Below are 26,111 nucleotides of genomic sequence, written 5' to 3'. Positions count from 1 at the left end.
TGATTCACTAAATGATTGTAGGATGACGTGTGTACCTGAGCTTATGGCCTCAAATTCACTTTATCTTATATGCTGCTTTATTACAAAAATGATGACTGGACTACTGATCCTAAATGGAATAGTTGCCCAACCACCCCCTCCAGAACCCACCGCTCTCAAATGACTCTCAACTGCCTCGCATTCAAACTCCCTTTCAAATCCTCATCCAATCATCACTCACCACCAGAATTCCACAATCTCTCTTTCCCCCTCCCTCCTTAACATTCCCATAATAATTCTGATACAATTACCTTAATAACCTTATCACATTCAATATTTTATACACGCTGCTCCCTATAACCATACTGTTCGAAGCACTTGAGCTTCCCATTCCTGATTCCTAGGAAATGGGTGGTGAGCAAACTGCAGGTTCTCCATCCCTGTTCTAAAAACCAGGTGTCTTCTCCCAAATGATCCTGGGAATTGTAGTTTGTTAGGGGTTTGGGGGATTGTAGGTCCGTGAGAGGGAAGCAACAATGGCACGAATCATTTCGGGGGAAGTCATGTGCTTTAAAGGTGCATTGGATGCAGTGAAGGAATCTCAACTAGGTGATCCATGGCTGATGGCCATCCAAGCACTGCTTAAAAACCTCCAAGGAAGGAGAGTCACTGCTTCAGGCCCTAAGGGCCTCTGGAGCAGGAGAAAGCAAGCTTGCTCCATCCTCCATGTGACAGCCCTTTATACTTTAGTTATTGAAAAGGCTGCATGGTGTGGATCTCATATCAGTGTTATGAGAGTGTAAGCAACACATTTCTCTCTCCCCTTTCTCCACACCATGCAGAATTGCAATGGTAACCAGAAGGCTGGAGTTTGAAGCCCAGCTAGGGCTGGCTGTGGGCAGGATCCTTGCATTGCCGGGGGTTTCACTAGATGACCCTTGGGATCCTTTCCACCTCTGCCATGCTATGATTATATCAAGCAGCTAAAGGAACAAAAAGATGCTTCTGAAACATTTGGGAATTATAGGCACATTCTCCCCACCAGTGGCTTCCGGCAAGAGCTTGCATCTTCCTTAGGAGAGAGGCAGTCCAGAACAAGGAGGGAAAGGCTCAGAGTTCAGGTAGGTGGAAATGCCAATTGAATGCCCTATACTATAGGAATGCTTCCTTCCCGTGTCCCCCACCCTCATGTGCCAGACTGGTGCTAGCATGGCTGGGAGCCAGGTGCCTGCTTATTCCTCCATTTTCTTTGCAGGGGGGAGCCTTTCCCCAACATATACATTGTTCTGACCAAATCCCTGAAGAGATGTGATGACCCTCAGGTACTGGGGCAGAGGGAAGGAAGGCGTCCTTATGAAACACATTTGGGGAGTCTATGGCTTCCAGCAGGTGCTTTTCAGAAGCATTGCTGCCTCCAACAGGGGAGGCTGAGCATAGCCATCACACCTAGTAGTTGCCTTTGATAGGCCTCTCCTCCATGCAGTTGTCTAGCCCTCATTGAAAGCCATCCCATCCAAGATGCTCTTGTGGTGCATCTGATTCTCCTGTGGTTCCTTGCTCCTGCAAGGAGATGACTACGGTGAGATCCTTTGGTTAACATCTGTCTGGGCTGGAAAATATTAAAGAATCAGAGGACTGGTGAGCTTCCCTTGAAGCACAACTGATCAAAGGCAGGCAGATCTGTTAGCATCTTGATAAAGATGCTCAAACAGCAAAGGATGCTATCATACCCTGCAAGTATCTCAGAAAAAGCTCCCAAGCTGATGGAGAAGAGAGCAGTTAAGTGGTCAGTTGGGCTCCAGGTTGCCATTTCCCACCACAGCCCTTCCAAGTTGCCCAAGAAATCAATGTCACAACAGTTGTTTCCTCGCACCTCCTCCCCATGATCCCTCGTGGGGTCTTCTCTTCTTAGGGGGTTGGACTCGATGGCCCTTGTTGTCTATTCCAATTCTATGATTCTCAGACATATGCTGTGTCTGAACCAGCAGATCCCACCAAACCAAATAATTGAGGACCCAGTCAGAAAAGGAGTGTGCACAGTCATACCAGAAATAAGCAAAATAACTAAACAGGTACTAGAAGGTACCAGAACTGGCCCTACTGAACATCTTCCAAGATAACAATGCCCACTCGCACTAGAAAGAGCTCATAACCCACCGACAGCATACGATTCAATATGGCTAACTTAACCTAACAACACCTCTCACCTACGCACAAACAAATCCCACTGCAGCCAGCCAAAGACGATCAGCCATACCCTAGGCCACCCCAACCCCTCTCACCACCAAGGAAACATAGCAAGTGAATAGAAAGAGAACTTCCCAAAGTGACGCTGGCAGAAAACCCCCAAGCATACAGTAAATAAAAGAACTTAAGCTTTGCCATCCCATCCCCTCTCTCCTGTCCCCACATCTGGAGGGCCACATGTTAAGTAACCCTGGATCAGAAGAATACTCCATTTCCCCCCTCCATTTTGCCTCCTCCATTTTTGGGGGGGGGGGTGGAAATGGGAGAAGGGTAGAAACATGTGTCCAATCCCATATATATTAAAATCTTTTCTCTGGGTATCTGCACAGCTATAGTTGCTAAGTCATAGTGTGGCAAACCAGCCCAATAAATACTGTGCTTTATTAAGCAAAAGTTCTGGTGGATATTATTGGTGAGCATTTAGGAGTATTAAACAGGGATGCGGGTGGCGCTGTGGTCTAAACCACTGAGCCTCTTGGGCTTGCCGATCAGAAGGTTGGCAGTTTGAATCCCCGTGGCAGGGTGAGCTCCCATTGCTCAGTCCCAGCTCCTGCCAACCTAGCAGTTTGAAAGCAAGTGCAAGTAGATCAATAGGTACTGCTCTGGCAGGAAGGTAAACGGCGTTTCCGTGTGCTGCTCTGGTTTCGGTGTTCCGTTGCGCCAGAAGTGGCTCAGTCATGCTGGCCACATGACCTTGAAAAACTGCAGACAAACGCCGGCTCCCTCGGCCTGTAAAGCGAGATGAGCACTTCCAACCCCAGAGTCGTCTGCAACTGGATTTAACTGTCAGGGGTCCTTTACCTTTACTTTTTTAGGAGTATTAAACACCTGTGTATGGTAGCTAGCATCTTTGAATGAAAGTAGCTTGTGTTCTTTATTACTAATCCATACCCTGCAACATTTCACAGATAAAGATTTGACACATGCATGTGACACCTCCCATACTGTTAAATATGGTGGTTTAATATATTTAATATTACCCCTCTTTTCTCTGCAATAGCTTGACCTGCACTGGTTTAAAATCTGATAAGAGTCTGTTTGGTTTTTTGGCTAAAATTATACTTGAAAAACAATGAGTTTTCTCTTGGGTTATTAAGAATCAAAAGGAGCTTCACCAACATATGCAGTTGCTGTCTGTGCACTGCATGGTGCTTTAGTGTTTCCGCGCACATGTCTACATGCATATAAAGAGACAAGATTCATCCACCACCCCACTTCTTGTGAGCCTGGGAAGAGAGCTAAATATGGAAAACTGACAGCAGCTCTGGCAACTCCCACTAAAAATTTTTTATCAAGACTTCCCCCAAAGGCAAATATAGAGACAGTGATTGTACAGGAAATATAGATAATCAGAGCATATGCTGAATAAGCATGTGCTGTGCAAGAACAACACTCTTAGGCATTTATGGTGGAACATAATTTCAAAAGTTACAGAATACAGAGCATCTTTAGGCATGGGGTCGAAATTAGGGATGTACCAAGCATGTCGAAGGAATGTCTTTATACAATATAGTCACTTTTTTCAGATTCCTTCTTTAAAATAGGGATTAAAAATTCCTAACTCAATTACAAGAACCCAGCCTTAGACCAATGAGTGTATTGATGGAGGTAACTCAAAACTCGTTTATAGTAGATTATTCTAAAACAGGCTTCACTGACATGTTGATTTCCAGATGTTGGACTACATCACTGCAATACCTCAAGAATGGCCTCTCTGCATATAAACCAACCTAGACTGTGTTCATAATCTGAGGCCTTTCTTTGTGTGCCTCCTCCATGTGAGGTCCAGAGAGTGGCAACATGAGAATGGGCCTTTGCTGCAGTGGCTCCCAGTCTGTGGAATTTTCTCCCCAGGAAGGTTCATCTGGTGCCTTATATATGTTTAGGCACCAGGCAGAAATATTCCTCTTCAACCAGACCTTTGGCTGATTAATATTCTACAGCTTTTTCAATGTATTTGTAGGAGGGGGGTTATTGTATTGTTGTTTCTGTTTCAGCTATTTATTTGTGCTTTTATCTCGTGTTTTTATCTTATGAGATGCCCTGAGACCTTTTGATGAAGGGTGGTATATAAATCTAATAAAGAATATATCATCCCTAACCACTGCTGGCTGTGGCAGATGTGAGCTGAAATGGAACAATATCTGGAGGGCACTAGGGACTTGGCTAGATTGGTAAAGAAAAAGTGTTGTATAGGTGCTATAACACTGTGACACTAGATGGCACTGTGGAGTCCTGTCTTTCCATACCGGATATCCCTGTATGTGTTTAACCGAATTGCTTCTTTGACATGTCTAGATCCAGCCCAGCTTAGAGAAGACTGCTTTAGGAAGTGAGCAAACAGATTCTTCTTACTCATAAACTCATGCACACACACAATCCAACAATCAATCTTTCTCGTGTTCTATTCACCTAAGCAGGTGGGCAGGGCTAAGGTTGCTGGTTTGACCACAACACAGCCTTGAGCCTCATATACTAGGAAAAGATAGCCTAACATGAAGTGTAATGTGGATATGTTGCTGCTACTGTACCACACTACTCTGCATCTATGTCTCCCCTTGCAAGCCAATTGCCACCACTGTGTTCCTCCACCTCTTCTCTATCCAGGTCAGTTGTGTACACACAATTTAAAGAAGAAAGAGGAGGGGTTGGAATGGTGTTAAAATCTGGCCTGGCAAGCTTACACTTATTCATCCTTTGTTGCCTGTGGAAAGCAAAAAACTGAGTGCTAGTCAGTCAATTCACAGCAGACAGGAAGAAAAAATCCTGGGTGTGTTTGTATTATTTGTTTGCTGAATTGTGACCATAGATCATATTTATATTATATATTGCAGTAGAGATAGTAGGATTAGGAAAAGGGACATTTTTGTAGTGACTAGAGGAGGAAATGGAGGTAAAATATTCAGAGCTAAAATGTTTTTGAAATCTTAGTCTTTAATATGAAAGAGAGATTTCTCTCATCTACCTTTACGCATTTGGGGCAGAATTATGGGACTAAACTGCATTGTCTTTGGTTTATTGCTTGTTATAGAGGAATTGTGAATTGTCACCTGCATTTCAGCAAAAAATGACATTTCTTTGCTGTGGGTCCCCCCCCCCCCCGCCAAAGGAGCAATTTACATCCAGGCTGAACAGAGCAGAGCAGGAAAAATGCAGAAATTGAATGATTACGGGAGTATGTTCTGCAGTGCCGAGAACACACTGGCAAGGGCGGTCTCTGGCTGTCACTTTAAAAAAAAAATGACCTGCTTGTTGGAGGAGGGGCAGTTTCCTGAGAATCAGGTGCATGTCTGTAGAGATGATGTCATCTTTCTAAGTAGACCTGCTTGAGAGAGACGGATGCAGAGGAGGGAATGATTTCCTAATTGCAGATCTCCAGCTGGGAGGAGTAAGAAATGGATAGAGCACAGGCAGTTTGTAAGTATTAAAAATATTGCTGAAGTCATCTGCAGTCTTCAGGAATTAATTGCTGTGTGAAGGTGATACAAAGAGCATGCCTCTTAACTGAGGACTGGAAAGACACTGGTTTGAAAAGGTGTTTTTTAAAAATTATTAGTGCCCCATGTTTAGAGGTAACATTTCTTAGGTTTCTTCCTAATGACAGTAAGTGTCATATGCTTTCTTCCTAGGGAAAAAAGCATGCTGTGTGGCTTATTGAGTAATTTTATCTGCCTTTTCATACTGCCTTCTTCATACGAAGAGGCAGTGCTGTAGCACTCACTTGTGGTAAAATGTAGTCCTGTATTGATGAGAAATGTCCTTGGTCCCCAGGCACTGCTTGCTTGTACCTTGGCTTTTAATTTTTGGCTTGCAAATGTAATTAACACATGCAAGATGGGCAAGAACAACAAAAGTTAGCTGCTTTCTTGTCTTTGATATCAGCTGTCAGCCTGCTTCATGGTCTGTGATGTGATTGTTGGACTGTGCTGAAATAGTTCTGGCATTGCACCACATTATCTAGGTGAACAGAGGGTCTCTAAATAGTGGCTTCATGGTGACTTATTAGCCATTCTTCTCAGTATTCTCTTTCAGAAATAACCAGGCCTCTACACTCCTTAGGTACCCACATACACAAGGAGAAGCAGTTAGTGCTAGTGGATAGGTATGGTAGGTACTGAACTGTAATAGTAGACCTAAATTAAGTTAGCACAGAACCTAGAAAGACTGCAGTTACAGCATGTGGCTGTAGTGGATTGTTGTTTGCTCTGACACGTGTAAATTTCAGGAGGAAGTGAAATGTTTACTTTTTATGAAAGCAGTATTTTAAGGGAAGGGAATCTGTAATTGGATTGAAAGACTAGCAGAACTTACTGGCTATTTCAGAAAAGGTTCTTTGTGTACACTACTTGCATCTTTAGTGTTTATAGTATCTACCAGGTATGAAGCACTGGACATAGTTGTGTCTTGTGAAGTTGAAAGTAGAATTATGGTTTGGTGGAGAAAGTTGCTATAGGCAGTGGGGTACTGGCATATAGATAGAAACAGGCAGTGTGGAATGACACCCCTAGGTGAGCTGAGTTTCAGTGTGAAGAGGCCCAGAGTTTATATACAAGGAAGGTAATTGGTTCATCCTGTTCACATGACTCCTTTGCCAAAAGAATTCTGCTTGAGGTTTCCATCTGATGACTTGAAAGGCCTGCAAGCTCCTATTCCGATGAACTCTCCTGCTATCACAGCATGTTAAGGGAACAGGAACCTGACTCTCAGTGTTCTGATGTGAATGCTCCAAGTCCCTGACAAGAATGCTGCACTTATGAGTTGGTGCTGCCTCAGTTTTTTTCTCCCATCGTCTCCTTGGATGCTTATCAGCACATGGCTTTCAGTAGGTTCTAGGGCACACACATGCCCTGTTGTGGCTGTCTTACTGCCTGAGATTATTCCATTAGCTTCATAGGGTCACAGGAGAAGAAAGTACCTGATCTTTGGGTAGGCCCATTTCTACAGAGCTAACCATCCCTTACTGATTAGGTGTCTATTTATTATAGGTTGAAGATGTACATTTGGAAGTTGGATTCATGAATGGAGGGGAGCCATGTATTCAGAACTACTAGAGGCAAATGGACTTGCCCAACATAAAACATGTTCTGAAAATGTACACCGTTTATTAGAAAGGGAGTTCATTAGCTGTGTTCTTAAAAGCTTTAATAATTACATAGTAACTGTTAGAGCTGCAAGTTTAGTCAAGCGCTAGGAATCCACCTCTTGTAGATCCCTAGGTGTACCACTTGTGCCACTTAGAGCTGTGGAGGTGGGGACCCTGCTGTGGGATTTTACAGATCTGCAAATGCTGCTCTACCACTTTGTTTCATGCTGAAGGTAAAGGGCTGTTCTGTTCCAGGTAGTGGTCTCAGCCAGATAAGGTTATAGCTCAAGGTGGTGTTTGTGGGTTGATGTTAGGCACAAATTTGTGTTCAAGCAAGGAAACCAAGGCAAAGTCAAGGATATCCAGGTTCTGGTCTAGCAAGGGAAGATTCAGCTTCTACTAAAGCAAAGACCAGCAAAGTGGAATCCAGGTTCCAAGGAGGTTGGGGTAGGGAACTTTTTCAACCTGGAGACCACATGCTAGTGGTGGGTAGAGCCATAAGTAAAAATGAACAGAACGGTGAATATGAATGTTACATTTGTATAGTAGGCTTACTGTACTTACCCACACTCTTCTCCATCCAGGCAAGCAATGAGCATTATCAACGACATGCTCTAGGCAGGCAAAGTACTCAACAGGGATGGTGAGAGGATGTGCTTGGGGAGAATTCTAAGAACCAGACAGAGAGGCACCAAGAGCTGCATTTGGTCCCTGGGCCTGAGATTTCCCATCCCTCCAGTAAGACAAAGTCTAGCAAAGCAGAGATCAAATTCTGCTAAGGCAAGGCAAGCAAAACAAGTAGCACTCAGGCTGGAGAGCCAAATGTTGCTTCAGCAGCAAGCAAGCCCAGACTGAGCCAGCAGTTAAAGGGTCTTAGTCTGCTTCGGTAGTAGTAGTAATTGTTGTTGTTGTTTGTACTCTGCCCTTCTGACTAAGTTGCTCCAGCCACTCTGGGCAGTTTCCAACAGAATACACAAAAACACAACAGAACATCACACATTAAAAGCTTTCTGATACAGGGCTGCCTTAAGATGTCTACAGAAGGTCGTATAATTATTTATCTCTTTGACATCTGCCGGGAGGGTGTTCCATACCATGGGCATCACTACCAAGAAGGCCCTCTGCCTGGTTCTCTGTAACCTGAGTTTTCATCATGAGGGAACTACCTGGACCTCAGTTTCCGGGCTGAACAATGGGGGGTGGAGACACTCCTTCAGGCATGCAGGGCCGAAGCCATTTAGGGCATTAAAGGTCACCACCAACACTTGGAATTGTGCTTAGAAACGTACTGGGAGCCAATGTAGATATTTTAGGACCATTGTTATATGGCCCTGGCGACCATTCCTAGACACTGGTCTAGCAGCCGCATTCTGAATTAATTGTAGTTTCTGAGTCACCTTCAAAGGTACCTCCCTGTAGGGGGCAATGCAGTAGTCTAAGCGGGAGATAACCAGAGCATGTACCACTCTGGCAAGACAGTGGGTAGACAGGCAGGGTCTCACCTAGCATACCAGAAGGAGTTGCTAAACAGTCGCCCAGGACACAGAGTTGACCTGCGCCTTTATGGACAGCTGTGAATCCAAAATGACCCCAAGGCTGCACTGCTGGTCCTTTAGGGGCACAGTTACCCCATTCAGGACCAGCAAGTCTCCCACACCTGCCCATCCCCTGTTCCCCAGAAATAGTACTTCTGTCTTGTTGGGATTCAGCCTCAATCCGTGGACTGCCATTTCCTCCAGCCACTCACACAGGACATTCACTGCCTTCAGTGGTTCTGATTTAAGTGAGAGGTTAAAGGTAAAGGGACCCCTGACCATTAAGTCCAGTCGTGGCTGACTCTGGGGTTGCAGCGCTCATCTTACTTTATTGGCCGGGGGAGCCGGCGTACAGATTCCGGATCATGTGGCCACCATGATTAAGCCGCTTCTGGTGAACCAGAGCAGCGCACGGCAACGCCGTTTACGTTCCCGCCAGAGCGGTACCTATTTATCTACTTGCACTTTGACATGCTTTCAAACTGCTAGGTTGGCAGGAGCAGGGACCAGGCAACGGGAGCTCACCCCATCGCAGGAATTTGAACCACCGACCTTCTGATCAGCAAGTCCTAGGCTCTGTGGTTTAACCCACAGTGCCACCCACCTCCCGCCAGTGAGAGGGTAGAGCTGGCTATTATTATCTGCATACTAGTGGACACTCAGCCCAAACCCCCAGCCATTTTATATAGATGTTAAAAAGCATGGGGGAGTGGATGAAGCCCTGAGGCACTCTACATGTGAACGCCAGGGGTCTTAACACTCACGCCCCAACACCACTTTCTGGACATAGCCCAGGAGGAAGGAGTAACCACTGACTGATGGCACAGAAGTGACTGTAGTTTTCTGGAGTCCTCAGAATTTGAGGATGTCAGTGTAACTTTCTCAGGCTGGAGTGATGGTGATGAAACAGTCCGCTCCTGTGCTACAGCTTTCTGGACAGTAAAGTTTGACTTATTCCAGGGGCAAATCCCTCTCTTACTTTGATACTTCTTCTGAATCTCTGGCCCCATACCCCAAAGATGGGGAGTCTGTCCATGGGTCTTGAAAAGGGGACACTTGGAAGAGCATGTATGGCAAGGTGCTTGTGCTAGTGTGTGTGTGTACGTACGCATGTGTGCGCGCGCACATATACACGAGGAATGAAGTACTGCATATGTGAGAAAGTAGGGTGTTGCTGCATATTTGAGGGTTGATGCAGCATTTATATTTCAAAAGATACCATGGGTTTTCAAGAAGAGATGCCTGTGGCAGCATATTAGCTCATGGACCAAATTGTAGTTCTGTCTGTGTGGTGGTAGGATTTTGCCGTCACCTTTGCTCACATCTTTTCCAGTGTGCTATCTTGCAAAGCCATTGCATATATTCCACCTCAGTGCACTGAACCCTTGGAGCTAAATGATGCCGCGGAACTTGGATTTGTGGGTCATGCAGTTTGAGTTGGTGCTCCTCAACTGTAGGTTAATAGTTTCAATGTCCATGCCTATTCCGGGCTTTAGTGTTATATGAATTTTTCATAGCAAAATGCCAGGTATGCTAGTAAATTCAAACTGTTCAGAGTAGTAAACTCCTGTGCAGGTGCATTCTCTACCTGTTGGTGGAAGTGACTAGTAGATGTCTTCTTCAGACACTGTCTTTGCAATTAATTTATTCCACTTAGCTTCCCAGTGTAAATTGAGTAAAAGTGTCATATTTGTATTGGAGCAGCTGCACTGAAGTACAGCAGAGAAAGATTTCCTATGCTCTGTTGTTATTAATGATAGTTCTTTGTGGTTTCTGTTCAGTCCAGCATTTGCAATTAAATATGTACAGGCCATACTACTTGGGAATCCCAGAAAGTTCTGATAGTTGAAAAGGCCTTTGGCTCATGTTTCTCAGGGAGTGTGTGGGAAAGTGTGTGATCTTATACTTGTGTTTTTATAATATCTTTAAACAGGCATAATTACATCTGGGCAGTATTGTTTCACGCCATGCTTCTCATCATGAAGTAAGTGGTAGCTTCTCACGATCTGTTTGAACTGAACAAATCTCAGTGCTGTTAGTTATGAAAATGCCCTCTATTAATAATTTTATGAGCTATAGATCCCAGAACAAATAGCAAAATTAAAGGATAATGCTGAAACTAGGGCTGGGCTAATATTTTGGCCAAGAGTTTTTTTTCAGCCGCTCACAGAGGTTGGGGAAGAAATTGCCCTCAAAAACTGGGGCAAGATGGTGAAAATTAGGAGAAATTAGCAGGTGTACTGTTGAAACGCCGGGGGCAGGGTGACAATGCAGAGCCCCCGCACTGACATATACTGACATGTACTAGGACACTTACCTTTTATTTAAATTACAAGATAACTGAGTATGTGTGCATGAATGTTTCTAAGCTTGTGTCCATGCTTCCTTTAATTAATTTTTTAAAAAACCACAATCCTTGTGCAGTTCTGCAGCTGGAGCACTTGAAAGCAATGCAAAAATATTTTGCCATTCCCAGGCTCTCCACAGGTAGCATCACCAGCTGCTCACAGGTCCTTCTGTTTCGAAACACCTTCCAGGAAGCACAGGCAATAGTGATAGATTGCAGAGCTGCAAAAGCATTGTTGGGGATTTTTGGTGATTAAAGGAAGTGCACACATACACCCTCAGTCATCTCGTAATGTAAATAAAAAGTAAGTGTCACAGCATAAAAGGTAAAGGTAAAGGTACCCCTGCCCGTACGGGCCAGTCTTGACAGACTCTGGGGTTGTGCGCCCATCTCACTTAAGAGGCCGGGGGCCAGCGCTGTCCAGAGACACTTCCGGGTCACGTGGCCAGCGTGACATCGCTTCTCTGGCGAGCCAGAGCCGCACACGGAAACGCCGTTTACCTTCCCGCTGGTAAGCGGTCCCTATTTATCTACTTGCACCCGGGGGTGCTTTCGAACTGCTAGGTTGGCAGGCGCTGGGACCGAGCAGCGGGAGCGCACCCCGCCGCAGGGATTCGAACCGCCGACCTTTCGATCGGCAAGTCCTAGGTGCTGAGGCTTTAACCCACAGCGCCACCATACCCTTGCTAATTTCTAGGGATTTCCCCAACAGTTGTTCTGCAGGTCAGCAATGCTCAGTCTGGTAGAGCTGCCAGGGAATGAGGTGGACAGATGGAATCAATTGCCTCTCCCCCATCCCCATGCTTGTACTGCCTGGTTTGACAGTCAGTCAGCATCCTTTCCATCTTGTACTGTCAGTGCTTCATGTTTCGGCTGCTTGCTCTTGGCTGAGAGCTGTAGGATTAAAACCCTTGCTAGACACTAGCCTTAAATATTACTGGGAGGGGAAATGTTATTGCACCTATTGCTGTGACAGATCTATGGTGTTTAAGGTTTCCTTTGGTTAAACTTCTAAAATATTGTTTATGGAAATATTTAAAACATTTTTTATTTTATTTTTTTGCAATAAGAGACCATCTTGCTCACTTCTTCCCAGCGATGTACTGTATTTGGTTATACAGGACGTATAAGATTGAGCTTCATTTTCCCATGCTGTTCAGTTCTGTGTCCTAACAATGTATACTCAGAAATAGGTTCTACTGAATTCAATGGGATTACTCCCAGGTAAGTGGGGTTAGGAATATGCTCCTGCATATTAAAAAATTTACCACTATCATTTATACATATTCTGGTTTGCTTATTCTTCCAATTGTTTTTCTCATCTCTCTTTTTCTAATTCTCCCCTTTTCAATGAAGAAAAAATAAATATGTTGCTGGCACAGAAGGTAGGAGTGTAAAGGGGAAATTCTAATAAATTCTGCCAAATACCTTGAAATTTATCTTACATCCCTCTTTTTATATAAAGTATTTGAGCTGCAAGATTTAAGAGGTCTTTCACCCATTGATCTACATCAGGCGAGCTTGTGGCTTTCCATTTTTGCAGGATGATATGTTCGGTCCTGTAACAATCACATGCATTCAGTTCTGCAGTCCAGACAGCTGCAACAATAATCTATTTCTATGATTTTCCAACTATGGTCCAAGATAAATATCAATACTCTTAAGTTTAACAGGGCAGTGGGTCTGTGATCAAAGAACCACTGACAGTCTATACTTCCAAGTGGTCTTGAAAGAAAAGAAATGCTGAATTGACAGTAATAAATGCCACAACTCCTTCTATACTCAGTGTAGCTGCACTGAGTATGTGGGGTGGAGAGAGAGATTGTCCTCCACACCATTGAACTTTTTGTCAATTAACATCACAATCCTAACCATATCTTAAATTGAATTTGGACCCCACTTATACAGTATTTTCAGGAGGTATACAAAGATTAAATATCTGTGGAGATTATTTGATTTAAGATAGAGAGGTTAAAAGAGAATCAGTTTTAAGAAGAAATCTTAATGCATTAATCTAAATAATACTTACTTCTTCCTTCAGGGCAGTTTGACTTTGACTTGGTGAAATTTTGCACTCCCAGGACTGCATCAGTCTAGTACTGGGTGCAGTACTAGATTATTTGATGTTTAGAAAACAAAACTTGTCATTGTAGCTGTAGAGATAGTGTTTGGAAACATAGGTAGTGACTGCAGAAGTTAATCATTTAGCTAATTGGTTTAAAACTTTTTTTCTACCCTGCTTGCCAATAAAATGTTTTCAATGTGGTTTGCAATAAACATGCAAAATAGTGATGAAAAACAGTTAAATAAAAGATCAGCAAATTCCGTAATAGTCAATCATAGACCAATCTGGAAAAAATTTAAAGACTAGGAAAACACAGTACTTTTAATCTGGTGCCAAAATGAATTGATATGGAGAAGGAGTTTCATTCCATTGATAAAGCTTGATCCTGATAGCCAACCTCCTCATTTCTGGGTACCATGAGTCAAGTTTCTAAGAAATACCTCCCAACTCCGCTTTTAAAAGGCCTAACACTTCCTTCCTCATTAGCTAGATCAGACGGTCACATCCTCTCCAAGCAGTTTCATGTAATATTGAATGGCATGGGAGTTTCTGAATAGCACAGGAAACTTGCAGAACCTCACCACGTAAATGTCATGGTCCAAAGCACCTGTGTCTCCATTTTACCTTCTGGAACTATTCAGCCAAATTATCAAAATGTTAAGCCTTCCATTCCCACCCAGATAAATCCGTCCAGAACAATACAATCATACCAAGCGTGATATCCACAGTTGTTGTCTCTTTCCTGATATGTGTCACCCAGTGGGGTGGTTTTATTTCTCAGAGCTTGCTGGAAGCAAGACTGAAGTGGGTCTAGATCAGGATGTGAAACCATGTGGCCCTACAGATATATTCACTTTCTAATTGCACCCACTCATCAGCTGGATAGCTCAGTTGGTTAGAGCATGGTGCGGATAAGGTTGCAAGTTCGATCCCTGTTGAATTTTATTGTTCTATTTAACTTTATAGGTAAATACCAGATTTCCTGGCTTTGGAAGTTAGGCACTGTGAAACAAGAATATCCTTTCTTTCCCTAGCATTTAGATTTGTAGCAAACCAAACTTGCTTTTTGCTTAGGGGCGGGTTGTGGGGGGAGGCTTGACTTCAGATATGTTTGAATACTTTCTCTTTTTCTATCAAGATAAAGAAGATAACTTTTGCTAGTATAATTCTGTTCACTGTAAACAGCTTCACTGTTAGCTGCCAGCATTGAAAGCATTGAGGTTATATGTTTTGTTGGATCAGGTGCTATTGGTGTACATTATTAAGGAAGATTACAGTGTGTTTGATGTAACTTACAAACAAACAAACAAACCTAATTTTTGCTGTGGTGATCTTTCTGTGTGTCCCCCGCCTCTTTTTTTCTGTTGAACATTTTGTTTCTGAAACAACTGTTATGGGATCCCTTTCCCCCCTAAGCTATGACTTGGCAGAGAGAGCAAGCTGTGAAAACATTGTGCTCTGTTACTTTATTGGGAAGTTTGTATCATAAAAAGCTAAAGGTCGTGAAATGTTAGTGGATTTTCCCACGTTTAGGAAACAAAGATTTAGCAGGTGTCTGGGATTTGAATAAATCATAGTGGTTCTCAAAGGGTAGGGCATGCTGCACTGGTGTGGCAGGAGAGAATGGCAAGTGTGGCAGGCAGAGTCGAGGACAATCAAAGAAACATTTAAATGTTTCAGTGTAATATAGGCTAGGATAGTATCATTTATTAAATATATATATATATATATATACAACCAGAAACAGTATTCATGCCTCTCTTCAAGAGCATTGGCTATTCCTCTACGGTTTTCCACAACGTATCTTTGTCAACAAAGAATTTTATCTCTGACAAATATGAAAGATCAGAAAAGAGAGAGGCTTATTCCATGAAAAGAGTGGTATCAGTAGGTTTCCAGAAATACCAAAAAAAAAAAAAAAAAAAAAAATTGAAGGGGAAAAACCTGAATGAGGAAAGTGCATTAAGAACTGAGCATGTGCAGTGGCCATGGAATGCTGACTTCCTGTTCAGGGGAAGAGATGGAAAACTTGGGGAGAGAGTGATACTTCCAGGAATCCAGGATGCTTTCCATATCCTGGGAAGTGTTATGGTTCGCTAACTGGAACCCTGAACAGGAGCACTCCAAACAGTAGCATTTTGTTGCAGCTCCCACTTGTATTTATTTAATGCACAGTACTTTGAGGCTGCTAATTTATATGATTGCTAAGTCATTTGATCATCCCCTGCCTCCTGGGAAAGAACATTATGGCAACGGGAAGACCAGCCTGGTCCATCCATCACCCCAAGAATGAGCAGCTGAAGGGGATTTCTTTCCCTTCTCCCTGCCAGAGAGAACACTTGGCTGCAACTGTGGGTTGACCTCAGCAGCATCTACCTTAGAGCCAAATAACAGGGCGCAAGGCCAGGATCCTGTAGCTTAGCAGGGAGCCAAATAAATTACAGGGGCAGCTGCACCAATATATTTGTTCACCTTTAAAAATCTCTTTTGCAGAGGTGGGTGTATTGCAAAGTGAAGCTCCAACTGCACCTACCGTCTTCATTTCCCCAGTGTGCCTGTGGTCCCAGGCACACTAGGGGAATGAAGTTGGTGGGCGTGACTGATTATTTACCCTTAGTATGCTTGGCCATTGTAAGAGAAAAGGAAAATAAGGGATCTCTTGGTGTGCAACCTTCTGTCACGGCTACTATATTAAATTTCTCTAGGGAAATGGGTGCAATTTGGAGCTTTGCTACCCAATGCACATTACAAAAACCTCTGTCAAAAGACAAAGGGATTAATTTCTCTGTGTCCTTGCCCCCCCCCCCCCCGGTACAGGTAGAAGGGATAAATGGGTCAACCAGGCTGCATAGTGGGTGGTGGTAGGAAATAAGTCCCTTTTACTTTTAAGAACACTTTTTACAGAGTTTGTTGTTGGGCATGATGGACAGCAAGCTTACGGTTGTGCCCACCAGCAACCTCTGTATAAAGTTGAAAAGGGGGGGGCAAGCAATTAAGGTTGCTTTGCCGGTGGGCGGAGAGAGGAAACAGGACACCAGAGTGACTTGGGTACTACAAGGGGGGGCGGCCAGCAGTCATCTTGCACAGGGACTCTTCAAAGATGGAGAACAGAAGGGAAGTGCACCCTGGCATGGGGAAAAAAGGCTTCATGTGTGTACGTGTGGGTACGTTCATGTGCATGGAATTTTTCTCTTCCTGTTATCACAGCCTGTTGCTTGTAAGCCGCTGTGAGAATAATTTGATTGAGAGTTGGGGCATAAATCTTCTAAACAAATAAATAAATGGAAAGTATTCAGCAACACTTCTGCCTCTTCAGTTCCTGCTGCACTATTAAATATTTATCCATTCTTATTTAGCTTCTTATAAAAAGCTTTGCAGTGTCAATAGTTGTGCTGCTTTTTCCCAGTCTTTCTCAATATCTACTCTAGTAAAAACACATCACGTTGCAAGCATTAGTGGATATATGCCAGTAGACTACCTCTTCCTTCTGGTGTGTAAGGTGCATACTCACATTTCTCTACAGTTTGAACATCGTATGGTGAGGCAGGGACTATTACAAGACCCTGCAGTGTGTGGTCTTTTCTTTCTTTGGGCTGTATTCAACCATTAGCACAAAGACTTCCTTTTGTGCAATAGAACTTCCCCTCTCCCCCCCCTCCAATCTCTTATGGGGTTTTCCTCAACTCAGAACAGGTCTGTAGGTAGAAGAGAGAAGTTTCATTGCTCAAGAAGTCATCCTTCTGCTAACCGTAACCTCATTATTCTATATTTATTTATATCCTGCCCTTTCCATAACAGAGATACTAGGCAGCTTGCTCATAAAATAAGAACAACTAAAAGCAGGGATGATGATGATGATGATGATGATGGTGATGATAAATTAATAGAAATCTATCTATCTATCTATCTATCTATCTATTAAAATCATACAAATAATTACAATAAAACCAGCTAGGCACCCTTTCATTTAAAGCAGATTTCCCAAAAGCCTGTTGAAATAAGAAAGTTCTCACCTGCCAGCAGAAAAATGAGAAGGAGGGAGTCAGTCAAACTTCTCCAGGAAGGGAATGCCAAAGTCTGAAAGCAGCCACTGAGAAGGCCCTCTGTTGCATCCCTACCAAGCATGCCTGGGAGAGTGGCAGGACCAAGAGAAGGGCCTCCCCAGAAGAACCTTGACAGGTTTGGATGAGGTCTTTGCATGCTGTGGCATTACATGAAATACAGACATGTACCTGATACTTTCAAAACTTATGAACTGTCCCTAGATAATAAGGGGTAGTTGGTCAGTTAGGGAACTGTTTTAAGTAGCAGTTTCAAGAGAGAAGTTTTGGTGCTTGATGTTTTGGTGTTTTGTATAGAATATTTGTCATTTTCTGACCTCTCCCCCTCTCCTATTTTTCTTCCTTTCTTCCTTTCTCATAGCAGGGAAGAGGTAAAGTGGATAGCTTGTGTGAGAATGCTCCATGTTCTTGTAGTATTTCCGGGTCTTAGGCATAGCTTGAGCTTCTGTTAAAATTAAAGATACCATTCTCTTCTGTCTGGTTATCAAGTAGCAAATACTTAACTTCTATACCAGGGGTGGCCAACTCCCAAGCGACTGCGATCTACTCACAGAATTAAAAATTGGTTTTTAGTTGTTGAGCTTTTTGAAGGAGGGGGAAAGCCCCGATTTTACAGAATTCCAGGCTAACCTTAAGGGAGAAAGTGGAACAGCCACTCATCAATGGGTTGCTGAGTAAGCTTCATCTTCTGTTCTGCAGACCGTGGAACAATGGAGGGCGGAGCGATGGAACATATTTTTACCTATGCTAAGGAAAGGGATCCAGCGATCTACCAAAACCTCCTGGGGATCTACATTGGATTGATTCGAGTGCTCTTTGTGTATTAGAACAGATTTCCTATCAGGAGAATCAGATGGTTTCAGTGTAGTAATTTGAGGCTGTCCCAAAGTTTTCCTCAGATCTCTTTCCTAGGGAGGAAGTAGTCAGTCAGTCACTGCACTCTCCATGGCATCAGAGGAACAAATATTTTACAAGTAGGAGTAATTAGAGAAGAATTTATACCTGCTTGTCAGGAAAACTGAAGCATGTTGAGGGCTTGTGATGCCCCTGCAGCTGCTTATGTGAGCTAAAGTGCCTTTTAAGCCTGTACTGTCTCTTCAAAATTGCCTGACTTTTGTTAGATGTTTGATTAAACTTCTACAAAGCAGAAAATTGCTCAAAGGGATTCACAGGAGTTCTGTGGTCTCTGTTGCCTTTATCCTACTTTGTCCGTTTTGCCTGTATTAACCTGAATTTGAGTGTTATTTCTCATTGTATGACCATTTCACAGGTAGTGCCCATTTGCAATAGTGTGTTTCATTCTTTCCACATCTCCCAGTGTCGCATTAGAGAAGATATTAAACAAACACCAACCCACAGACATTTACTAAATTTCAAGATGATGCAGCCTTTGAATTACTCTTAACAGCACACTCCTATTTTTATAAGCCTGCTTCTCATATAAACTGATAGGTTATTCTAGGGGTGTGTGCACATACTCTTTTTACTGAGATTGGTGTGAAAAAAATAAGTTGACTGTCCCATGGGAAAGTGAGTAGTGTTGACAGCTCTTGACATAAAACATTATGGCACCTGGATGGGGCCTTAGGGTTGAAACTTCTCATGCCTAGGGGCAGGGCTTGCAGAAAATGCTCTGCTCATCGGAGCAGTACACCTGTTGCATGTACATACAAGTTCTGTGCAACAAGCAATGCTGTGAATGCAAGTTCCCCTAGATCACTGTGCAATCCAGACTACAACTTTTCAACAAAGCAGGGAAGAATTTCTCTGCAGAACAGATAACACAACAAAATGAGCCAAGCTACTTTGTGTGCGTCAAGTCACATACCGTACTTTTTGCACCGTAACACTCACTTTTTTCCTCCTAGAAAGTAAGGGGAAATGTCTGTGCGTGTTATGGAGGGAATGCCTACGGGTGGCGGGGGGATCTGCTGCAGTCGTGAGCAGAGGATCCATGGTTCCCCTTCCTTCCCTCCTCCGTGGCTCGCTTTGAACCAGCAAAGCAGGAGAAGAGCCGCTGAGTGGGGAAGAGAGAGGGACAGAGAGCCTGCTTCTTTAAAGGAGCAAAGCGGGAGAGGAGAGGAGCCGCTTACACGAGTCCTGTCCGGTTGGTTCCTCCCCTTATACCCCTCTTCTTCATTATTAGCAGCATCCTTCTCCACCCACCCCACGCGTGCTCCTTGTCCCTTGAGTGCTTTTCCTTCCCTCCCCACTTATAACGTGGTTACAAAGCACAGATCCACATGGATCCTCAGGATTTTTGCACTGGGTCACCCCAAATTCACCATCAGATCACATAGCATGTCCATGGCTACATCTTGCACCAAAAAAATCACGCACCCACTGTTGCCTGGGGCCGGAGTGGTGCAAAAACATGGTTACAAACATGGAACCACATGTATCCTCAGGATTTTTGCATTGGGCTACTCCAAACTCACTGTCAGATCACATGTCTGTGGCCACAGCATGAACCACAAAAATCATACATCCACTGTTTCGTTTAGAATATTTTTTTCTTGTTTTCCTCCTCTAAAAACTATGTGCGTGTTATGGTCCGGTGCGTGTTATAGAGCGAAAAATACGGTATATAGATTATAAGGCAAAGGGATTTGTTGGAAATCTACAAAACTCACTTAGCATAGTCCTTAACTGGCACAGTTCATTTTGGGTGGGTGAGCAAACAGGCTTTGTGGATGTAGCTCCTGGCCAGAGGACTGAGGGGGCATGACGGGGACTGCAGCCACAACTGGCTGTGCTAGGGGTGTGGGACATATCACATGATTGATTGATTGATTGATTGATTGATTCATTCATTCATTCCAATGAATCTCAAAGTGGCTTACAACCAATAAATAACCATAACAAAATAAAACATAATAGCATATTGTGAATACAGCATACATCATATAAAATAATTAACAAATTATTAATAAAACAGTTGCAATTTTTTTTAAAATTAACAAAACAGCAACTAAAAAAATAAATTAAACCTCACAATTACGGCAATTCGTGTGATTAACAAATCAATGCGGCATTTAGAATCTATAAAATGATATTAAAAACATTAACGAAATAGCAACTAAAAATATAAGCTAAGCACTAAGTTCATTCACACAATCTCTGCACCCCCATGACTCATAACCTCTCCCCTTTAAACAAAGTAAAGCTATACATCAAACCAACAAGACAATACTAATTGAAATAATGAGGGTTACATTTATACTAAAACTAAACTAATCCCCAGCCCTGATAAACGTCTATCCTACCCACAAAGCGCAAAAAACAACAACATTTAAAACACCATAAATTAACAAGTATTTTAAACATCGAAAAACTTTTTAAAACATTTTTGACATACTCAGAGTAAGTCTGGGTCCTGCACCCTAGGCCAGTTGGAAATGGGCCTTGCAAGCAGGGAACGGTCTTCCTTCCACACTCACAGCAGCAGCAATGTCCCGGTGGCCTCCTAGGAGCCATTTAGCTGTTCAGGGAGGGTAGGCTAACCAATTAGAGAATAAGATCTAGCCAAATAGCATCTGTCCCTGCTTTTGGTCTACCTTCTAGACCGTGGAATCCTTGGTACCTTGTTATCTACCCGCTCTCTGTATGATTCATTCAATTCATTCAAGTTAATGATGTGTCCTTTCTCTCCCATAAAACATACATCTTGCAGGATTAGATCCTAAAGAAAGAAGCTAACCAGTCATATGATACTGAGACTTGGCTTGTATAGTGGCCGGAGTATCCAACTAGGACCCAGAGACCCAGGTTCAAATTCCCATTCATCTATATTGCCCAAAACGTGACTTTGGGCCAGTCACCATCTCACAGCCTTACCTACCTCACAAGGTTGTTGTAAGGATAAATTAGGCAGGGAAACCACACACTGAGCTCTCTGAAGGAAAAACAGTAATCTAGTGAAATAATGTACAGTATCAACATATGGAGGTTGGGCAGGGAGCTGGAACAGATGTGGTCCACAAGGATATCATCTCACCCATCAGACGTTTAGCAGAGCAGCTTTATCGTGTGTATGTATCTAGTGTTCTTGGGACAAAATAGGTATTTCTGTTCGTCTGCTCTCCTGACTGCCTAACATACTCTCTAATTGAGCTCACAGAAATGGTCCTGGACCCAGTGTTGGAAATGCCCTGAGTGTTAGTCCTGGATGAGATTTCAACATCCTTACTATGGTTGCTTGTGGCTACTGTGACAACCATGGAATGTCCCACTGTGTTTCTGGCCCTATGCAAGTTGCTGGTAATATATCAATATGGAGTTCTGTAGCAGTCAAGAAAAGGGACACTTTGTGAGTGGAAGACACCAATCACAAACCTTTTGTGATGTATAATTGTAACAGTGGAATGGAACTCTTAGGAATGGAAAAAACCTTTGCAAAGATAACGGGCCAGCTAAAATTTCTCTCCCCCAGAGGCCTGCTGCATTCAGGAGGATTCCAAACTCCCATTGGAGTTTCCAGTTGACCTGGCAAGCTCTCTTGCTCAAGAAGTTTAAAGATGTTGAATTGACCTAGTCAAGTGGCACATGTATTCTCTCTGGGACTGTGGTTTACTGCACAGCTGCTAGAAATTAAGCAAGCGAAACAATAGCTAGAGCACAGGAGGTAGAGAACCCAGAATGAACCTGGCAGTTTTAAAGCAATCTGGATAGAAATGTGATCCTGTTGCTGCATTGTGTCTAAAGCAGGCTTCCTCAACCTCGGCCCTGCAGATGTTTTGAGACTACAATTCCCATCATCCCTGACCACTGGCCCTGCTAGCTAGGGATCATGGGAGTTGTAGGCAAAAAAACATCTGGAGGGCCAAGGTTGAGGAAGCCTGGTCTAAAGTATGCTGTGCAACAGAACTTTTCATACTGGTTCATAGCCCCGGATGATTCCCTGCAGTCATCAATTAGTCCTCTGTGACTTATTTGCAAGGCGTTTTGAGGATAAAGTTCCTTATGCCCCTTCCAATAAGGGTTCCATATTAGCTGCATAACCTTTTGCTTTATTTTAATAAATTGTGCTCCCAATTTTATAATCACTTTTGTCTATATCAGTTACCTTAAAAACAAAGTGCATTTTTAATTGAAAGCCCTCACACTTCTTCTTTTATGACTGGATGTTATCAGAAATCCTCATGCTTGGTAATTTATTATTACTGTTCTACCTTTCAGGATATAAATCCTTCCAGGGCAGCGTAAAAGTAATGTTAAAATAGGTTAACAGCAGCAACAAATAAAAAATCATTGGGATTGTTACCACAGGGCATTTGGTGGTACATGGGTCCAATAGGGAGAGACCAGCTGGAGCAGGCTCAGGTCTTCCTCTTCCTCTTGGGATCTTTCACATGGTGGCAAATGGCCCTGACCCACTGAACTGCTTCCTAGCATTATTGATCTGAACAAGTGGGAAAACCTTAGCATTGAAGTCTAGCGGGTTTCCCAATTTCTTGTCCATCCCTTTAGAAGTCATCTGCTGCTCCTACTTCTGAATCTACAGGGGGATGGATGGTGCTAAAGGGTCTATTGATAGCTTCTTGCCCAAGGGCCCAATAGATAAAAGACTTCTTACACATTTCTTAGAGAATGAATTTTAATCCAGTTGAATGAAAGAATAGCCCTTTCCTTAATGTCATTAAATATTAAGACCTCCTTAAGAGCTTTCTGCAAGGAAACAAATGGAACCTTAAAATTTAACTGATGGTTAATTTAATTTATATTATAGGTTTTAATCACATTGAGTCTTATTTTTTAAATTAATTGAAACTAGATGTTTTTTATTGATTGGCTACAAAAATTAAAATGAAGTGCTACATTTGTAGCTTCATCTAGCCTGAGAATACAAAACTGCACAGATTTGTTTATGTCATTATGTTGTTTGACATACATCTGTTCTGCTTCTTAACACACAAAATATTTTTCAAAACATGTTTTGTTTACTAGATAATTAACATTTTCCACATGATGCTGTGTCATGCTGGGGCATTAGATTAATTTATAATATTGCAAGAGAGAGAATTTGGGAAACATTTGTTCAAATTGTAAGTTGTGTGGGCACATTATTACAACCCCCCCCCCCAATTGCTTTTAGCAACATAGCAAGCATTTATTTCTTATACCAGTAAATTGGATAATGCAACACCTGTTCATTGTAAATATATGAAACTTTGGAACAATAGTTAAGTGTGTCCAATTTTCCATCTACACTTCTGGGATGAATTGTCAATATCTTTGAGGACATAGATCCCATGGACATGATATTGACATGATAGATCTCCACAATGCACCCTGCAGTAAGAACAAGAGCAGACTTTATTCTTTTTCATTATTTTTATGTCTGTACTGGTATTTCTGTTGTATATTGTTATAATAATAAAAATGCACTTACAAGCATGAACTGGTGGGTCCATTTGGGGTCCTCTTGACTTGATGCAGGTTGGGGAGCCTGTAACTTCCCGATTTTGGATTCTACTCCCATTATCCCATACCATTTGCAATGTTGGCAGGGACTGATGGAAGCTAGAGTCGAACAACCTCTAAAGGGAAACAGGTTCCTCATCTCTGTCTTAATATGCTTTCCAAAGGCTATAGTCCTAAAATTCTGCCTTCAAGCACTCTCCCCAATTTTCCTCTTCCTTGTAATACCACTTGTCTATTGCTCTTCCACAGCAGAAAATTGTTTGTTGTAGCAGATGTCCCGTTAGGGTTGCTTTCTTCCACAGCAAAATGCTCTGCTTTGGCTGCCATGCCTCTGATCTTGAGTCTTGCCATATTCTCATCATTTTTTTTTGGACAGGGTTCGCTATTGTTTCCCATAGAGTGTGAATGAACCCTAATCAAGAGTGATTTTATCAAATTCAAATGTGGCTTTTAAAATACATTTATATTTGCAAGGGAAAATCTAACAGAAACAAGCCTTAAGACAAATGCTCATCTGAGTTAGTCCATATCAGGCTTCCAAGCAATAGGGAATACTTTACTGCATGACATAAAAATGGGCATTTGTACCCACATATATAACATTTAAATGAAAGGAGAGCTAGATTGCTTTGGAGTATCACATAGTTTCTCGGTGTGAGTTCCTACTTGTTTCTTTAGCCCCACTGAATTTAATAGGACTTCCTTTTGAGTTGTTAGTAATTAGGATTGCACTGTTAAGTGTCATTCCCCCCCCCCCCATGTGCTATTGCTTGGTACGTGCCTTTTTAAAGTACGGTACTCTTGCACCATGTTCTTGATTGAAAAGAATTCACTCTGGTTATGCACCACAACAGCAAAAGTGGCATCCTGTTATCGTGTTGCAAGCAAGTGGAATGCCGAAGAAGCACATTATGAGAGATGGAGAACAAAACTGTCTAGCTTTTTCCATTTCCTATGTTGTCACTAGGCAGCAGCACATAGTAGATGGGTTTTTTAAAAAGAGCATTAATTTCCACAGTGAAAGATTAAATGCTTACATGCATCATCTGATAATTGGCTGGCTAAATCCTACCCTTGTTTTATAGACTTAACCTGGTGCATATTAACTGGGTCACTTTGTTGTTTATGAAATAATTGTTAAATTATCTAACCCGGTTAGAAATATCCAAGAAAGCTTGGAGCACCTCAGCAACCCGGTCCCAAAACAACCCCTGGCTTCCCATCCTGACTGCAGGTTTAGAAAAAGGGCGTAGGGTTTATCCCTCAATTGCACTGGGCTTTGAACAGGAGCTTGTTTGTGTCGTGCTAATAGGACAGAACAAGATATTTTAATTTCTGTTTCAATGGGTCTTCTGTACCACATAAGAAAGGAACTACTTGTTTATTATACCAGATAGGACAAGTTTTGAAACTTTAGGAGTTTGAAACAATTGTTTGTTGGTTGTTTTTTTCAGAAGACCTGCAACGTTATATTCTTTGTGCTCTGATTAAGAAACATCCTTTTTTGTTGAAGTAATCTGATCTAGCTAGAGTCTAAACCGTTATAGCTTGCCCCACATACTTTCTTGGCCTCTCTCTGCCATGCTACTGCAGAGGTGTGTAACTTCTAGGAAACTGAGTGGGAAGAGATTTGAGAAGCTGGCAGAAAGGTGACTCAGTACCCTTGTCAGAAGCTTGATCCTCAAAATATTTTGAATCTTACTGCTCTGTTAATTCAGTAAGTGGCAGCAGTTAGCAATTCATTATTGTCCCAGTGGTAAATCTTGGATGCTTAAGGCACCATATTTTTATTTTTTTTAAATTGACTTGCCTAGTGACTCTAGGGTACTAGGATAATTATTCACATATGCCCCATATATAGACCTCTTCCTTCCGAGAGATGTTATTTAAGAAACTTGTTTACTCTCATCTCTCATTTGTGGCTTCAGTTTAGATCAGTGTTGTTTTAATTAGATTTTTAGTTGGCTGATTGACACAGTATTCAAGAGTCCTTTTTTCACTAAAGCCCCCCAAACTTTGATTTACATGTGGAGTAGCTTGATATAAGTGAAGGTGAGAATGGATTTCTGTACACATACACTTTCAAAAAGATGTTCTTAAAGATTGAGAAAACCCTCTGAAATAGAATGGGATATGGCAGTAGACATTTGGGGGTGGGTGTTTTTATTTTTGCAAATTTAGGTACTCTGACTTGGCGTAAATATAAATATTTACCTGTAAGGCAAAGTCACCATTGGATATAACCTCTTTCATGTTCTACTGCTCTTATTGCTGATACTTTGCAATAAAGGAATTTGTTTTGCTTCTGTCAAACTGAAATAATTAGTTTGGAATCCACAATGTAATCCTATTTTTTTTTCTTTTGCCACAA

At 42.4% G+C, this 26,111-nt stretch overlaps 1 protein-coding gene across 12 annotated transcripts in view; it reads left to right on the top strand.

Moving 5' to 3' along the window:
• The window catches only part of USP54 (ubiquitin specific peptidase 54), a 102,695-nt gene that overhangs the window by 20,924 nt on the left and 55,660 nt on the right, over nucleotides 1-26,111 (top strand). The window contains exons 1-3 of one of the 12 annotated variants that reach the window (XM_083738231.1): nucleotides 611-1,100; nucleotides 10,778-10,828; nucleotides 11,321-11,495. The exons of 7 other annotated variants lie outside the window; for them this stretch is intronic. The gene's annotated coding sequence lies outside the window, so the exon portion shown is untranslated. Of the gene's footprint in view, nucleotides 1-610; nucleotides 1,101-5,580; nucleotides 5,644-10,777; nucleotides 10,829-11,320; nucleotides 11,496-26,111 lie in introns of those variants that run through there. 4 more of the 12 variants (XM_083738227.1, XM_083738232.1, XM_083738228.1 and 1 more) reach the window with 4 other exon arrangements.

This window comes from Podarcis gaigeae (assembly GCF_964106915.1).
Source record: "Podarcis gaigeae genome assembly, chromosome: 5".
Lineage (NCBI taxonomy): Eukaryota > Metazoa > Chordata > Lepidosauria > Squamata > Lacertidae > Podarcis > Podarcis gaigeae.
Note: the sequence above shows the minus strand (reverse complement) of the source record. Positions and strands in the feature narration are given on the sequence as shown.